This window comes from Momordica charantia, assembly GCF_013281855.1.
Source record: "Momordica charantia cultivar OHB3-1 chromosome 11 unlocalized genomic scaffold, Mcharantia_2.0 BLBB01000011.1, whole genome shotgun sequence".
Classification (NCBI taxonomy): domain Eukaryota; kingdom Viridiplantae; phylum Streptophyta; class Magnoliopsida; order Cucurbitales; family Cucurbitaceae; genus Momordica; species Momordica charantia.
The window spans coordinates 20,476,744-20,491,471 of record NW_028275159.1 but is presented as its reverse complement, the minus strand read 5'-3'; the positions used below and the strand labels follow the sequence as shown (position 1 = coordinate 20,491,471).

The 14,728-nt window shown below is 34.8% G+C and overlaps 2 pseudogenes; one reads left to right on the top strand and one right to left on the bottom strand.

Moving 5' to 3' along the window:
• The window catches only part of LOC148208285 (disease resistance protein RPV1-like), a 121,082-nt pseudogene that overhangs the window by 85,716 nt on the left and 20,638 nt on the right, over nucleotides 1–14,728 (bottom strand).
• LOC148208288 (uncharacterized) lies at nucleotides 6,297–6,920 on the top strand (annotated as a pseudogene).

The window sequence follows — 14,728 nt, the reverse complement described above, 5'->3', positions numbered from 1 at the left end:
CTCGTGTTCTTAGGGGCCATGGTAACGATGGGGAGAGAATTTTGGTTAACGGCATGCTGGAATTTGGAATTGGAGAATTTGTTGCGGGAATTGGGAAGATCATACAGGGCAACAATTTTCTATATACTGCAAGAAAGGGGAAGGATAAACACAAGTTCTCTATGAGAGAGTGGAGAGGAAAATCCAGGAAGAGAGAGTAGAAAAAAGAAAAGAGAATAAAAATAAATTTATCTTTTCTTTTGTTTAAAAAAAATGTAAGAGTTTAATTTTTTAAAATTGAAAGTTTAAGGTACAATTTTTTTCACTTTGTTAAAGTTTGAGGGTTGAAATTTTAGGTTTGAAAGTTTATGGGTGCAATTTTTTCATTCGTAAAGGTTTAAAGGTTTAAGTTTTACAATTGAAAGTTTGAGGGTGTAATTGTAACGATCATCATACTTTATGGGTGGTTTGTGCAATTTACCCAAAAAAAAAATAGTTGATATTCACGGTATAGCTAGCGGTAATGGTCATGTATTATTGTCCTCGTATCTGCGAATTGTTGTACTAAAAAAGAAAAAAAAATCCCAAGATTCGATATGATGAGGCGAAAAAAATGAAAAAAAATTATATATAATTATCACAATTTTTATTTAATCCTATAAAATATCCAATAAAAGAGGTTAGTTAAGTGATAATTGGCACTTTTCTCTAATAAAAGATTACGAGTTCAAATTAAAAAACCTTATCTATTTAGACTATTTTTATTATACTAGTAAGAAACACGTGCGTTGCACGTAGAATCTTGTAGTTCTAAATTAAAGTAAAATAAATAGTGTTTTTTAAGTTTATAATATTATCATTTTAAAGAAAGAAAGTTATTATATATAAATATAAATTCAAGATATGATATTGTTGTAATAAAAGAAGATGATGAAATATTAGCATGAAAAGTAAGTACAAATTTGAAGTGTAAGAAAGATGAAAAAGCACCAACGTGCAAGTTTTTTTTTTTTAATGAATGAACGTTCTTAATTTACCTCTAATTTTCTTGATTATAAATTATTATATTACATTTTATCTTTGTTAAATTGTGTGACGTTAAATCATTGAGTTTGTTCATTCTAGAATATATGAAAAAGAAAGGTAAGAGTGAGAGAAAGAGTAAACCCTAAAAGGTCCAACCTAATGATATTGAGCGGGATAAAAATTGTTTGTTTGCCCTAACTTTGTAAAAATAATTACAACATTTCACATATATAAATCAAAAGCATCAGTTTAAAAAATAAATAAATAAAAATCAAACTCATAAGCATTCTTATTATCCAAATTATGAGAATAATTGAATTTTGCTTTATCTCGATTTCATCGACCACCATCTCGACACATCGTACTCTGGAATTTCTTTCAACCTGAACAATGATAAATTTGGGGAAAGTGAACCGATGCCATCAACTCAGCTTTAATTTGGTTTCTCTTCACTATCAATTCTCCTCTCGATCACACATATGTGCATTGTTGTTGTCGTTGCTAAAACAAGAGAGTAATTTTCATACCTTCACACCACTTGGAAAATTTTTCACTTTGTTCCATCCACCATCTCTTGATTTTTGGTTGGCATGGGAAAGAGAGGACACATATTTATATATGGAATGGAAGGGGATTAGGAAGATGAAAGGATTGGGGGAGGGTATGTGATAATTGGAAGGGGGTTAGGAAGATGAAAGGATGGGGGAGGGTATGTGGTAGATGAAAAGAGTTAAAAAAAATCAATGAGAAAGATAAAGTTAATGAAAGAATAATTAAGAGAGAGAAGATTAGTAAGAGAAATATGGGAATTTAGAGGGATGAGATCGTGATGGAGAGAAGAGATAAATTGAGGGAGAGAAAGTTTGTATTTAAATGACACAATTGCCATCAAAAGAAAAGTGAAGAGAGTTATAATGAGAGGGCAAAAATGCTATATAGAAGTTTCTCCTCATCCCACCTTTTATATAGCAAAAATGGTATATAGAAGTTTCTCATCATCCCACCTTTTATATAGCAAAAATGGTATATAGAAGTTTCTCATCATCCCACCTTTTATATAGACTATAGATTAATGTTTCACCAACACATGTATTCTTTTTTATTATTTGAAGTTTTGAATAATTTTAGTGGAATATTATTTTTTTTAGTACAACATTGTGGGGTGGGGGTTTGAACTTTAAGTAAAATTATGTTTTTAAAATAAATTAATATTAGTTTTATATTATTATAATATAATTATATTTAGTTTTTAAATATTTTTATTTTATATGAGATTTTTTTTAAATAATGTTTTTTAAAAAACACATGACACAATAACATGACACAATAACGTAGGTTTGAAAGTATTTTCAAAAGTAGGGTAGTGAAATCGCAGCCATTGGATGCGATTTCAGGTAAATCGCATTTAATGGCTGCGATTTTAGACGAAATAGTTGTTTGCAAGCTGAAATCGCAGCCAATGACCGCGATTTTGTGAAAGTCACCGTCATTGGCCGCGACTTCTGTGTGACATGGCTTTAGGGATGCCACGTGTTGAGATGGAAATCGCATGCATTTGCTGCGAGTTATATATGGTATATATATTATTTTGGCATTTGTTTTAATAGTAAGGATTGTGCAGCATTGGTCATAATGATGTTTTTCTATTCCAATTTCTCTTTTAACCTTTTTTTTATTTCATTTTCGCTATTAACTTCTTTTTATTTTCAATTTTTACTCTTCCAACGTTTTTTAACTTTTTCTTTTTTAATTTCGTTTTCTCTTTTAACTTCTTGTTATTTTCAATTATATGTTGCCGTTACGTACATGTGATTCTTTTTATATAAATTATTGTAATGTTTAGTATGATCTAAGATTTATTGAAAAAATATGTTCTAGATGAACGTATACTTTTACTTATAATAAAATAAATTATATTTTATAGGTAAAATAAATAAAAACTATATAGAAAATAGAAAATAAATAAAATACTAATAAAATAAAATATTTTATTTGTAAAATAAATAAAAAATTACATAAATAAATATATAAATATTTTAAATGAAAATCGCGTTCATTGTACGCGACTTTCCATAAATAGAAATTGCATACAATGTACGCGACTTCTATAAATGAAAAGTCGCGAATAATGTATGCGATTTCCTTGCTGACTCATTCTTCGAGGTCCACCTCATCTATGTCATGTTGGCACCTAAATCGCATTCATTGTATGCGATTTTTGACTTTGACTAGCACCTAACCTATTTTTGTCAATAGTTTGAATGTATAACTTAATTTTGTAATTTTTTATTTATACTACGTTTATTTTGTTATTACTTTTAAATATACATTATTTTAATAATTTATTTTTTAAATTACATTATTCTTAAACTTTCTTTTTTTTTTTAATTTAGTTTTGATGTAATTAACATCATATTTATTTTAAATCATAAAATTTTTAAGATAGCATATAATTGTGAGAGTGAGATTCGAGATTTTGCCAATAGAAAAAATTTATGATGTCCTAACGTAACATTTTAATTTCTATTCATATATTAATTAGCTTTATTTTAATTTAAATGTAAACCTGAAATAATATTTTTAAGATTATTTTCTATTTATTACTAGAGTTTAGTTTTTTCTTACATTTTTAATTGAAATCATTTTAATTTTCAAATAATTTGATGAAATATTATTAATAATAATTATGTATTTTATTTTATTTATATTAATTGTAATACTTTATTAATGTATTAATTGTTTTTATTTTATATAATACTTATAATTATCATTTTTTTAAATTTATATTATTACTTTATGTTTTGTAATCTAACTAATTCTTATGTACCATATTTGTTTGTCAAATTATTCTTTGTTTTTTATCAATATCTTTTTTGTTGCCATAGAGATGGATTTTGAAAGTGCCACATATAGTTCGTGGGAAAAAATATGTCGAGGAAGATAAACTCCAACGTAAATTCGCCCTAAATTGCATGGAGCAAACGTGATTTTCGTGAAATCGCGGTCATACACTACGTGGCTCTAACTAGTCACAACTGAGCCACATTAGAGTCAATGGGAAATGGTTGTGATTTCCCCAGTCATTTTATCTCGTTCGTATAGTTTATTGCCAATTTTCTTGTTCAAGGTGAATATGTAACTAGACACGACTGAATCCAACAAAATCCTACCTTTTTCACTCCACCTCTGAAGCTACCTCTCGCTTTCCCCTTTCAAAGTCCATTTATATAAATCTTATGCTTCTCAGTTCCCACTCAATTCTCTTCTCATTCACTTTGAATTTCTTCATTTCTAAATTGTTATGTTCTTGAAGCTACTTCAATCGCGACGACTCTGTGTTTCCCTAATTTTCCTTTCCACCAAACAGACCATGTACTCTAATTGGCCGAAATGCTCAAATATTTTATCCAAGAAAGTAAAGTAATCGCTTCTTCAAAATCCAGAATGGTGTCGTTTAAAGCTCTAGCGATTTGCGCCATGAAGATAATCTCGTTTACGATTTTCCCGATAAACCTCACGCGGAGGGTGTTGGGTTAGAGAGACAGATGAGAGAGAAATTGAAGGCGATTTCGTTGCTAAAATCAAGGACATCGTGATGTGAACTCCTACGGAATCGTAGATAAAAACCCTTCACTTAAGGAGGACTTCTCACTGTCAATACCTAATACCTCAAATCAAATAGCACAATCCTAAGGGAAATATTAGATGAAGGATTACCTTGATGATCGAAGACCAAGAGGTAAGGAGAACTAGTTTCCTAATCAAGATTGAACACTCCACAAGAAGGTTGATCAAACCTAGTTTCAATATTCCGGGCTTGTAACCTAGATCAAAAATTACAAAAATGATGAACTCTTGTCATCACGCTAAAACCCTCAAATTCATTATGCACTAAAACGTTCTATTCACAATATTAGATCCCTAATCTCAAATGAAAGCTAAAAGACTATACTACCCCCAACTATAAGTGACATAATTAATTTTAAAAATAAACACCTAAATTTAATAATTAAATGTCATATCATTGGTTAAAAAATATGAAGCTTGAAAAAAGAGAAATAACAATTTTAAAATAATAAAATTTATTACTAAAATGTTTCTTCATCTTCTTCTCGTGTTTTCACTTGGCACCATGAATAAAGCTCATTTCCATCTTTACCCTTTTGATGTCCATTAGTGGAGCTCACTATTGTTTGGATGTGAGAGTTGATAGTGTACTTTATAAACCACATTTCGTGACATTCAGGTGAGAATTAGTTAGCAATTTTCGATCTTTATGGCTTATTTACGTGCAAAATTGATGTTTTTACAGCATCGAGCCATTAGAAAGAATTGAAGCATAAATGATCAATTAAGAGGAAAATTAGAGCAAAAAGGAGAGCTTAATTCAGCCACATCAGCATCGCAGCGCCATCATGTAGCGCCATGGCGCCTGCAGATGAAGTTGGAGCCTTCTTCCGTGATGACAGCGCCGCAACGCTGTCTTGTAGCACCATGGCGCTACAAACTTGCGCGTCCGTCACAATTCTGGGACAATGCCATGGCGCTCACTAATGGCGCCATGGCACTGTAGCGATGCCCTCTCATAAATAAAAGATTACAGCGCTGTTTGGAGGGACTTTTGGACATTCTTACATTGGGAATTGGAGCTTTTAGAGGCTTTCGCTCGAGAGTTGAAGCAAGGAAGGCGATGAGACGATTTTCGAAGGCTCATGATCGTGGAGATTGAGTCGGGGATGGTCAATCGACACAATTACTTTATTTTCTCTCCTTTCCCTTATCTTTTCTAGATTTATTATGAAATTCTCAGTGGGATTTTGTTGTATTTTAATGAACATGAGCAACTAAATTTCTTGTTATGGGGATTGATGTAGCCGCTGAATTTATAAGTTGGATTTATTAAAAAATTGTCTTGATTGATATATTCTTAATCTATTTGTACATTTATTTGCTTGATGCTTTTAATCTCTTGATCATGGATTAATTGATGTTAAATTTGAATCTTACGCTTGGGAAAAGTGGTTTAGATTGGAACTTGAATGCATGACTGTGGTAGTTCTAAGTAGAGATTTAGAATTTCTTTAGAGGTTGTTAAAAGAACAAGACTTAAGGCCTTGCTTGTTGATGAAACTAGATAGGGATATTGGTTTCTTAACAAATGTGAGAATTAATTGTGCTCAGGAGAGATGGTTATGATTAATGATTTCTTGACTTATAGATTAATTGTATATTCAATCTTGGCATGTTTAATTGTCTGCTTGTAGATGTTTGTGGTACTGTGAGTTATGAAGATGAACGGAGTAACTGATGATGCTACTCGCTTACACCTTTTCCCTTTTTCTTTGCAGGATAAGGCGATAGATTGGTTGAAATCCTTACCACCAGGTAGTGTTAATTCTTGGCAGGAGATGGTTCAGACGTTTCTCACAAAATTTTTCCCACCTGCCAAGACAGCTCAGCTTAGAACAGAGATTGTATCATTCAGGCAATACGATTATGAGCAACTATTTGAGTCCTGGGAGAGGTACAAGGAGCTTTTGAGGAAATGCCCACAACATGGATATCCGGATTGGCTGTAGATTCAAATGTTTTACAATGGACTAAATGGACAAATAAGAACTATACTGGATGTTGCAGCTGGAGGCATATTACTATCCAAAACACTAGAGAATGCTTACATCTTACTGGAGAATATGGCGGCCAATAGCTTTCAATGGCCCCATGAGAGATCGAATGCCAAAAGAGTTGCTAGAATCTATGAAATCGACGAGGTAAGTTCCCTAAAAGCTCAAGTTCAAGCTCTGACTACTGTTGTGTCTAAACTTTCAAGACCAAGAACTTCGCATTCAAATGAGTTGGTGGCAGCAGCAGATACATATTCTTACTATGAGGAGCCAACCATCGAGCAAACTTAGTATGTCGATAATAGAAATTTTGGCTACAAGGGGAATCAGCAATAGAATTCACTGCCAACGCACTATCACCCAGGATTGAGGAATCATGAAAACTTTTCATATACTAACAACAAGAATGTTATGCAACTTCCACCAGGTTTTACATCTCAGCCAGTTGAAAAGAAATCATCTCTTGAGGATTTACTTGGGGCTTTCATCAATGAGTCCAAGAGTCGAGCTAGTCAGATTGAAAATCAGGTACAAGGCATGGAGGTTAAATTAGAAGGAAACACAATTGCAACTGCCATCAAGAATATGGAGGTTCATATAAGGCAAATAGCATCCACCTTGAACACTATGCAGAAAGGGAAGTTTCCAAGTGACACTAAAGTTAACCCATGAGAACATTGCAAAGCCGTTACTTTAAGAAGTGAAAAGGATGTACTTCAGGAGCCTGAACAGAAGAAATTGAAGAACCAGTTATCACAACTGAGGAATAGGAAAAAAAGGAGAAAGTTGTAAAGGGGGCCACTCATGCACTACAGACTGACAAGCCCACTAGTTCTATTACTTCTAGTCCTCCTAACTCTTTACCTTATCCTCAACGTTTTCAAAAGAAAAAGATAAACGCTCAATTTGCTAAATTTTTAGAAATTTCTAAGAAACTTCATATTAATATTCCGTTTGCACATGCACTTGAACAAATGCCAAATTATGTGAGGTTTATGAAGGACATTATGACTAGAAAAAGAAAATTGGAGGCTTATGAAATGGTGAATCTCATTGAGGAGTGCAGTGCGATCCTTCAGCGAAAGCTACCACATAAATTAAAAGATTTAGGGAGTTTTACTATTCCTTGTACTATTGGTAGTTCATCGTTTAATAAGGCTTTATGTGATCTTGGTGCCAGTATTAATTTGATGCCTCTATCTGTTTTCAGAAAACTTGGTCTTGGAGAGGTGCAACCAACTACAATATCTTTACAGCTAGCTGATAGATCTATCACTTATCCCAGGGGTATTATTGAAGATGTTCTAGTCAAAGTTGACAAATTCATTTTCCCTGCCGATTTTGTAGTCTTGAACATGGAAGAAGATTCAGAGATTCCTATAATTTTGGGACGACCTTTCCTGACTACTGGACGTGCTGTGATAGATGTGCAATTAGGTAAGTTGACTTTGAGAGTTAATGAATAGGCAGTTGTGTTTGACATATCTCGTGCCATGAAGTATCCCCGGAGGTAAGTACGTGTCATAGGACAGATATTATTGATGTAACTGTGGCTGAAATTAGAGCTTTTGTTTCATATGTTGATCTCCTTGAAAAATGCATGCTTGGTTATGATATTGAGAAATTAGGGGAATTAGATCAGGAGGTTTCTTTTTATCATGATGATCTTAATCATTTACCAATTATTCATGATAAAAATGTTAAAGTTGATGTGATGAAGCTTAATGAAAAAATTGATGAACCTGTGAAAGCTCCTGCGCTTGAATTGAAATAATTACTTGCTCGTCTTCGATATGCTTTTCTTAGTGAGCCTTCTACTTTTCCTGTTATTATATCCACTTCCTTGAGCCAAGTAGAAGAGGAAAAATTGTAGAGAATTTTGTACACTCATAAATCTGCTTTAGGGTGGTCCATTGCTGATATAAAATGTATTAGTCATTCGATAGTTATGCATAAAATTTTAATGGAGGATACTTTTCGACCATCAGTTGAGCATCAGAGGGGATTAAATCCGGCCATGAAGGATGTGGTAAAAGCTTAAGTTTTAAAACTCCTTAAGGCAGAGATTATTTATGCAATATTTGACAGTTCTTAGATGAGTCCTGTGCAGGTTGTGCTGAAGAAAGGAGGGATAACGGTAATAAAAAATGAAAAAAATGAACTCATCTCTACAAGGACGGTAACTGGGTGGCGAGTGTGCATTGACTACAAAAAATTAAATAAGGCCACCAGAAAAGATCACTTTCCTCTCCCTTTTATTGATCAGATACTTGATAGATTAGCAGGTTATCCTTACTATTGTTTTCTTGATGGTTATTCAGGTTATAATCAGATTGCGATTGCTCCGGAGGACCAAGAGAAGACGACATTCACATGTCCTTATAGTACATTTGCCTTCAGGCGAATGCCATTTGGGTTGTGTAACGCACCTGCTACATTTCAGCGATGCATGATGGCTATTTTTGCTGATATGGTTGAGGACATCATGGAGGTTGTTATGGATGATTTTTTGTTTTTGGTTCTTCATTTGACATTTGCCTCCATAATCTTTCTCGTGTTTTGTAGCGTTGTCAAGAAACTAACCTTGTTCTAAATTGGGGAAAATGTCATTTTATGGTCATAGAAAGTATAGTTTTGGGGCATAAAGTTTATGAGAAGGGATTGAAAGTTGATAGGGCTAAAATCTCAGCAATCGAACAACATCATCCCCCGACAAATGTGAAAGGAGTTAGGAGTTTTTTAGGACATGCAGGATTTTACAGGCGCTTTATTAAATATTTTTCAAAAGTTGTAAAACCTTTATGTAATCTTCTTGAAAAAGACGCTCTTTTTCTCTTTACTGATGATTGTAAAGCATTTAATATGTTAAAAGAGAAACTAACTTTTGCACCTGTTATTGTAGTTCCTGATCGGAGTCAACCTTTTGAGATTATGTGTGATGCTAGTGACTATGTTGTTGGAGCAGTTTTGGGCCAGAGACGAGATAAATTTTTCAGAGCAATTTATTATGCAAGCAAGACTCTTGACAGTGCACACCAAAATTACACTACCACAGAAAATGAGATGCTTGCTGTAGTTTTTGCTTTTGATAAATTTAGGCCATATTTGTTAGGCACTCAAGTGATTGGGCATACTAACCATGCAACTCTTCGATATTTATTTGATAAGAAGGATGCAAAACCTCGCCTAATTCGATGGATTCTTCTTTTGCAGGAGTTTGATTTTGAGATTAAAGATAGGAGGGGTTGTGAAATGTGGTAGCTGATCACTTGTCAAGGATAGAACAGGACAATCCCAAAACATTTCCCATTACAAAAAATTTTCTTTATGAGAATTTGTATCAGGTAGAGTCTAGTATTCCTTTGTTTGCTGACTTTGTTAATTTTCTTGCAGAAGGAGTGCTACCACCGGATCTCAACTCTCAACAAAGGAAAAAATTCTTGCATGATGTAAACCATTACCTGTGGGATGAACCGTTACTTTTCAAGATTTGTTCTGACCAAATCATTTGAAGGTGCGTACCAACTGAGGAAATTAATAATATTTTGCATGAATGTCACTCCTCACCTTATCGCGGTCACTTTGGACCTACTCGTACTGCTGCTAAGGTATTGTAATCTGGTTTTTATTGGCCTGCCATCATTAGGGATTGTTATACTTTTGTAAAGACTTGTGATAGGTGCCAACGAACATGTAATATTTCTCAACGTCACGAAATGTCCTTAACTGCTATTTTAGAGGTAGAATTATTTGATGTTTGGGGTATAGATTTCATGGGTCCCTTTCCTTCTTCACTTGGGTATCTATATATTTTATTAACTGTTGATTATGTTTCTAAATGGGTCGAAGTTGTGGCCATGAAAAAGAATGATGCACATGTAGTGTTACAATTTCTGCATAAGAATATTTTTACTTGATCTGGCACTCCACGCGCTATTATTAATGATGAAGGCTCACATTTCTGTAATAAATTGTTTAATTCGATGATCACCAGGTATGAAGTTAAACATAAAATTTCTTTTGCTTATCATCCTCAAACTAATGGTCAAGCCGAAACGTCTAACATGGAAATCAAGCCGATCTTGGAGAAAATAGTCAAAATAAACCTATAGGATTGAGCTTTGAAGTTGGACGATGCACTATAGGCTTACAGAACAGCTTTCAAAACTTCAATTGGTATGTCACCATATCGATTGGTGTTTGGGAAAGCTTGTCACCATCCGGTGGAATTGGAACACAAAGCTTATTGGGCTATCAAGAAATTAAATTTTGATCTTCAAAAAGCTGAGGAGCAACGCCTTTTGCAACTTAATGAGATGGAGGAATTTCATTGTCAGGCTTATGAAAATGCCAAGCTTTATAAAGAAAGAACAACAAGTGGCATGATAAGATGATTCTACATAGATCTTTTGAGCCCGGGCATCAGGTTTTTTCTATGTAATTCTCGATTACGTTTATTTCCTGGCAAACTAAAATCTCGATGGTCAAGTCCTTTTACGATAAAGTCAGTTTTCCCACATGACACCATTGAACTAGAAGCAAGTGATGAAAGATCTTTCAAAGTCAATGGGCAACGACTCAAACATTATTTTTGCACGGAAGAGAGAAGTTTCGATAAAATTCTTTTGGATGAGCCAAATTGATCAATAGTTGACCCGTCTAGTTACAGACTTTAAATAAAACGCTTTTTGAGAGGCAACCCATATATTTCTTTCCTTTGTTTATTTTTGTTTTTCATTATTTTTGGATTTTTACTAACTTATTTTTCTTTTGTTTCTTTCTTTAGGTAGGAAAAAGGGGTTTAAAAAAAAATCGCGCATGTAGGACATGTGGAAGCGCCATGGCGCATACAAGGACGCTACAGCCCCTGGCCCAAGAGGTTTCCTGAGAGCACAGCGCCATGGCGCTATCGCAACTTCTGGGATTTTAAACCCTGATTTTGTCCAAAAATTTCAACCCCTATTTTTGAACCCTAAGCGCTGCAGCGCTCCTCCGTCACTCTCCCTCCCTTTTGACTCATTTTTTCTTCAATTTTTTCTCTATTTTGGCCGATTTCATCCTCAAATCACGATTTCTACCCTCTATTTTAGGCTTACATGCACTATTAGAGCGATTTTAGGTGTTCAAGTTGTGTGAGTTTTTGTCAAATCCACAAGTTCTTCCCAACCAAGTAAGATTTCGTTGTTTTGGGCCGATATATACACTGATTATTGGTTGTTGCTGTCTTTATTGAGGTTCTCGCTCTTGGGTTGGAATTTTTTTTGGAAGTGACAGTAAATTTTTAGGGCGTTTTTTCGTCTTCTTGTTTGTACTATTATGGCTCCAAAACGAGCACGTGGTGCCTCCTCATCCTCTAGTTCATATGATAGAAATACATTTGTTAGTGAGAAGGCATCCACTTGGTTCTCGACTGTAGTGGCCCATAAAAGTCTTATTCAGGAACGGGGCCTACTGTATGATGAGGTCCACCAACAGAGCATGTATGAGAATATTGTATCTAGAAGGTGGGTCAATTTTGTCCAGCAACCCGATGTAGCTGTGGTCCCCCTTGTTTGAGAATTTTATGCTAACATCCAGGAAGGGTCCAATATTTCTTTTGTTCGGGGAAAGAGCATGGCTTTCGACAATGTCACTATTAATGAATTCTATGAGCTCCACAACTTTGATCGAGACGACTATAATCAGTATGTTAGTGAGGAGCTTGACATGGATCAGATCATCCGTAGTTTATGCTGCTCGAATGCTAAATGGAAAATGTAGCACGGTGAAGCCATTACCTTCAAATCTGCCAATCTTAGTGTTCACAATAAGGTATGACATAATTTCATTTATTCAAAGTTATTTCCGGTGACCCACATGAGCGATGTCACCAAAGAACGGGTCATATTGCTATATGCCATTGTCACAGGTAAGTCTATCGACGTTGGACGGATTATCAAGTAGAGTATTGAACATGTCTGACGTAGTAGCACGACAAGTTGTCTTCCCCACCCCACGTTGATAACCGACATTTGTAAGAAGGTTGGTGTTGTTTGGGACCCCACGGAGACATTACTGGGTCCCAAAAGTGTGATGGACAAGAATTACATTTTGTCTATCTGTGAGTGGGAGCCCCTTTATGGAGATTGAAGGCCCAACGGAAGAAGAGGCGGAGGTCCATGCCGATCCTCCTCCACAGCAGCACGCTCCCCGATCACTCGAGGAGGAAGTTCGCCATCTTTCAAGCTAGTTCCATCGCTTTCAAGTGAACCAGAGGCTGCAATTTGACTACCTTGTTCAATGCTTTCAGGCTCAACAATCAGCACAACCTCTTCCTCCACTTCCACAATTTCATGATTCATCCACTAAGGAGAAGGTGAAGGGATGTGAATCCCGGAGCGGAAGCGGACCGTTGTTCGTGATATTTGAGAAACAAAATCAAAACCGTTAAGAAGAAAATACAGAGGAAAACCATTACCTTTGAAGAACTTTTCTTCAACGATTTCCACCCGAACACCACCACCGAATCTTCCTTGCTATCCTCTTGGGTTTCGAGAACAAGCTTGTGGGAGCGTTTCGTTTGGAAGAAGATGAGATTTTTGAGAGAGATCGATTGAGAGAGAAGAATGGGAGTTCTGTGTTTTTTGTTCTGTTCCTCTATCTTTTGCAGAACTGCAAAAAAGGAAGAACAAAAACAGTGACGTGGGGAGTTACCCCACGTCACTTAACTGCCCACTCCCCTGAAATTTTCCAGGGGAGTTAATTATTATATATTAATATTATTAATTAATAATAATAATAAATATATATAATAATTAATATATATATATCTATAATTTATTAATTAATCATATTAATTAATAAATATAATTAATTATTAATCCAATTAATAATTAATTAATAAATATATATATATATATATATATATAAATCAAATAAATAATTAACACTTAATTATTTCTTATAAAATTAGAATCATATTCTAAAACATTTCTCTCGCATAACCTATAGTTGTAATGTACATCTTATGCACATTATTTTTAACCTATAGTTTTAATATGAATCATATTCATATTAATTTTATTTGAATCTCATTCAAATAATTTCTCTCATAATATATAGTTTTAATTTATAATTAACTATATATTATAATGTATCAATATACATATAATCCCTTAAGTAAATTGAATAATTCAAATTCTTCCAAAACTTATCCTCGTTTTACCTGTTATGAGCTAGCAAGGGGATCTAATGGACCTACAGATCAGAAGCTCCAACGATGCAAGATTAATCGGTCAAACTCATTGATCGAGTTAATCAAGATTCGTTAACTACGGGTCATTCTACTAAAGACCCGCAATTGCACTCTTCTCACTGCAGAATGTTTTCGTGTCCATGGATATACGACTATTAATGACGAGTCAATCCTTCACGAGTGCTCGTAACTCAAGTTGGGTCAAATTACCGTTTTACCCCTGAGTTACATCTTACTCCTTAAATACCACTGCTCCTCTAATGAACAACCCGATTATGGTCCGACCAATAACCGGAAGTCCCTCTCGGGCCAATGAGAGGGTGGGGCCCCTTGTTCAAGTCCCGGAGTCAGCATTTAAGGGAACACTCATCTACTCCCCTAAAGTCGGAGAGGAGTGAATTCCATCTTGTGAAGTTATGTTCCCAGCTCCCCACTCGGTCTTGTCCCCAAAATGGTAGGAATATTGAGTCGACAACTCGGGCCACTCTCACCCATAAAGATCAAAGAACGAGCCCTCACGGGCAGGAGTCCATAACTCACTCAGGATTGAGAATGAGTTGTCTGGTCATCCTAAGAAATAGCAATCTATTAGTTAACGGTGTTACATCTAAAGATTGGCTATTTCGTGGTCCGGTGTTATACAAACTCATCGTATAGGATACCCCCACTCGCATGTCTCCACACGAACGACCTGGATCGAGTCGTCTGTAACCTTTACAGAGTGGGCCGTATCCATAGTGTTGCTAGGATAAGGTACCCAGCCTTATCCATATACTATAGACCCTTTAGGTTATTCACGAGACATTATCCACTTGTATATCAGGGTATATCAAATATATACCTCGTATATCAGGGGTATATCAAA